This window comes from Arachis duranensis, chromosome 3, assembly GCF_000817695.3.
Source record: "Arachis duranensis cultivar V14167 chromosome 3, aradu.V14167.gnm2.J7QH, whole genome shotgun sequence".
Lineage (NCBI taxonomy): Eukaryota > Viridiplantae > Streptophyta > Magnoliopsida > Fabales > Fabaceae > Arachis > Arachis duranensis.
The window spans coordinates 81232320-81236962 of NC_029774.3; positions in this window are offsets into that span (position 1 = coordinate 81232320).

Consider the following 4643-nt stretch of genomic DNA (forward strand, 5'->3'; position numbering starts at 1 on the left):
ACGATGTATAATAGTTCATACTTCTTCTCCAACCATGCTGCCAAGGCTGCGCCTAACTTGAGATTTCTCAAGTTAGGCCCAATGCACAACAACAACACGCAAGATTGGTTCTACCCACTTCAAGTTAGGCGCACTAAAGCCCAAGTTAGGCGCATCTTCACTCAACTAAACTCCAATTCATGCTGCCAAGCCCAAGTTAGGCATGGATCCTAGTGAAGCCAAGTGATCCCCACGTTACAATGCGAAGATCTTTAATTAATTCTGATTTAAATTTAAATTTTGTTTTTAAAATAGGAAAAGATATTATTTTAATTTTAGAAATTAGATTTTAAATTAATTAGGATTAGATATAAAAGGGAAAAGAAACTTCTCTTATGGGGGATTCCATTTTCATAATGTAAATTACAATTTACCTAAATCCTAGTTTTTCCTCTCTGAACCATGAGCAACTGAACCTCCACTGTTAAGGTTAGGAGTTCTGTCTATTTGTATGGATTGATTCTATTATTTTTCTATTTTAATTCATATACTGATTTATAATTTAAGAATTGTTTTCGTTCTTTATCTTATGAATTTGGGTGGAATGGAAGTATGACCCTCTTTCTAATTGAGTTCTTGTATAATTTGGAAAAGCTCTTTACTTGAATAACAGATTGAAACAATTTCTCCTAACTTCTAATTATCTGGATTTAACGGGATACATGACATATAATCTTCTTATATTTGGATAATTAGGATTTCTGTGGCATATAAACTAGAATTGAATTTTACCCTCTAATTGGAATTAATTGACCAAGGAATTGACGGTTGATGAGAATTAGAGGAGACTAGAAAGGTCTAAGGAATTAAGGTCTAGTCACATATAGTTTGCCATGAATTAAATCTTGCATGATTAAAATAGTTAGCAAGAAAAGTCAATCCGGAAAATAGATAACTCTGAAGCCTTAACTACCTTCTCCATATTGTTTTCCCAACTTAATCATTGTCTGTCTTCTGATATTCTGAGTTTTCTGTTTAATGTTTTTTTTGAACTCTCAATACCATTTTTTGCTTGTCAAACTAAGTAAATCACTTAACCATTGTTGCTTAGTTCATCAATCCTCGTGGGATCGACCCTCATTCACTTGAGGTACTACTTGGTACGACACAACTAGAAAATTGCTTAATACAAACAGATTTACAGATAGATTTAGTCTATATTACAGACGGATTTTTGGTTACCGACGAAATTACCGACGGATTTTGTCCCTCTATAAAAGCCTCATCGAAAATTATTTACCGACGGATTTTTTTCCGTCGAAAAATTACCGACGGATTTTTACCAGTTACCGACGGATTTTCCCTCTATAAATTCTCCATCCATTTCCCTTAGGCGTCGGACTTTCCGACGGATTTTCCGTCGGTAATTACAGACGGATTTTCCAACAGATTTTCCGTCTGTAATTACGGACAGATTTTCCAACGGATTTTCCGTCTGTAATTACAGACGGATTTTCCGACGGATTTTCTCTCTGTAATTACAGACAGATTTTTTGACAGATTTTTCCTCTATAATTACAGATGAATTTTTTAAATTTTGAATACAGACAGAAAATCCGTCTGTAAATCCATTAGTAAGGTAAATTTTTTTTCATTGCAAAATATACCTTTTTTCATACAAAATAAATATAAATTTAATAAATAAATTTTTTTATCTAATTTGTATTCAAATATTTATAATATTTCAAAAAATAAACAAATTTATTGTATTATCAAACTAAAAGAAAAATACTATAAACAAGGAAGCCAATATAATTCAAAAAATAAACAAAGTGTATTGATACATCAACTATAATAATAAATAACAACTATACATTAACAAAATGTGTTGATACACCAACTATAATTCAAAACATAAACTCAGTGTATTGTTCTTATAGCATTATATAAATTTTGAATGCCAGCTAATAAACCACTATTTTATGGTTTATCTTGTGCTCAATTGAGTGGATTTTATCAACTCTTTACCCACTTATTCATACTATTCGCATGTTTTACATTTGCCTTCCTAGTTATGTGCTTTGATTGAAAACATGCTTCTTTGATCTTATATTTGCTTATTATTAATCCTCTCTTATTACCATTAGATGCCTTGATATGTGTGTTAAGTGTTTTCAGAGATTACAGGGCAGGAATGGCTCAGAGGATGAAAAGGAAGCATGCAAAAGTGGAAGGAATACAAGAAGTTGGAGAAAACTGCTAAGTTGTCCAACCTGACCTCTTCGCACTCAAACGGCTATAACTTTAGCTACAGAGGTCCAAACGACGCGGTTTCAGTTGTGTTGGAAAGCTAATGTTCGGGGCTTCGATTTGATATATAATTTGCCATAGTTGCCCTGACGCCAGGCAACGCGAACGCGTGGGTCACGCGGACGCGTGACCTGGCCAACACCCAATCCGCGCAGTCGCGTGGACGACGCGACCGCGTCACTTTTCTGCGACCTGTACGGGCCAGAAAGTGCTGAAAGTGACTTCTGGGCTGCTTTTGACCCGGTTTTCAGCCCAGAACACACAGATTAGAGGCTATAAAGTGGGGGAATGCATGTATTCATAATTATTCACTCATAATTCACTTCTCATGATTTAGATTTAGTTTTGAGAGAGGGTCTCTCCTCTCTCTCTTAGGATTAGGATTAGGATTAGAAATTATGATTTTTAGAAACTAGAATTTAGGACTTCTCTTAGCTTTCTAGAGTGACACTCGATCCAGGTTCAATATTCCTATTTTCTATTTAAATCTCTCTTTTATATTTGGATTACTCTGAAGCTTTTATTATGTTTGATTGATGTTGCCCAATTGGCTGTTGATGACATTTTTATTTAATGATATTTGAGGTATTTTAGTTTATGATTGTCCCTTTTTATTATTCCCAATCTGAGGATATTGTTATTCTAGTAGATTTAGTTTTTCCCCTTTTGACTTTGGTTAAATAATTGGTGACGCTAGAGTTATCAAACTCATTGTTGATTGAAAATTGGAATTCATCCACTTAACTTACCTTCATAGTTAGAGGTTGACAAAGTGGGAGAAAAATCCAATTCTCATCACAATTGATAAGGATAACTAGGAAAGGACCTCCAGTTCTTATACCTTGCCAAAGGTTTATTTTACAGCTATTATTTTATTTTATTTTATTTTACTTATCATATAATATATTCGCACCTTACTTCCAAAACCCCAATTTCACCTTTTTCATAGCCAATAATAAGAACATACCTCCCTGCAATTCCTTGAGAAGACGACCCAAGGTTCAATACTCGGTTATCAATTTTAAAAAGGGGTTTGTTACTTGTGACAACTAAAACGTTTGTACGAAGGGATTTCTGTCGGTTTAGAGACTATATCTACAACGCGACTGTTTTTATGACATTCTTTACTGGCAAAAATCCTAACGTCACCAGCATAAGCTAAGAAGCCACCAAGGAGGCCAAGAAGGTTGAGAGTTTCCATAAAATCTGGAATCTCATATTGCTAGATTAATTCTATCATTACAGCCATCATTGATATTTGGAAACTCCATTGATAGTTGCATGCCTTTTCTCCTTTCTAGTAATGCAATTCTCCAAAGGCTTGTTCAGGCTGACAACTGTTCTAGCTTCCTCGATTAATATTCAGACACACCTTAAGTTCCTTGCTAATCTTCAATGGAGATTAGTTTGTATTATTAAGGGTTTAATTGTAACAAGCTTTAAAGCTTAGTAAGCTCTAGCTTAAGGGCGAGTGTTGGAATAAAGAAGATATCATATATTTGAAAGGAAAAGACAACAAATACAAAATACTTGAAAAAAAAATTATGTATCCTTTCCCATATATATATATATATATAAGTAGTGTTGTGTTATACCATATTTATCGTTACCATAATAAAAATGTATGCATATTACCACACTCTTCATGAGAGTTTGCCACATTCTTTAAGAGTGTTCTTAAAAATACAATTATATGTAGCTATAGTATTCACCCAATATGCGCATTACTCAAGATCTACTGTGATGAAAAAATATCTGTTATTATATTAGAATGTTCTATTAAATTCTATTTCTTAAATTTGTCAATAAAAGGTAAGATGATTTGAATCTAATTTTTAATTTATGTATATAGGTGGCACTAAACTATCTACTGGAAAACTTGGGAAACAAGTATTCAAGGACGGTGGGAGTGGTTGATCTTGGAGGTAAAGCTTATAGTCATTATTCTCTCTTTTCCTCCTCTCCAATCTAGTCCCACAATCTTAACAGAAAATATTAAGCTAAACAAGGAACAACACATACCAAAGCCTGAACTCCACCAGCTGCTACAATGGCTTCCCTGTTTCTATCATCAAATGACAAATTCCAAAGGGCACCAGCAGCTTCTTTCCTGTAATAATACAGACAAGAAAAAAACTTCTTATTAAGAGAGGAATGGATTTAGCTTTTTTTCCGCAAACTCTTTACACATTAAAAAAAAGAGCACCCTGGTGCACATGCATCCTGTGATAACGCAGGGTCTGGGAGAAGGAGCGCACCCAGGGTGTAATATACGCAGCCTAACCTGATAATTACATGAGAGAGAGAGAGAGAGAGAGAGAGAGAGAGAGAGAGAGAGAGAGAGAGAGAGAGAG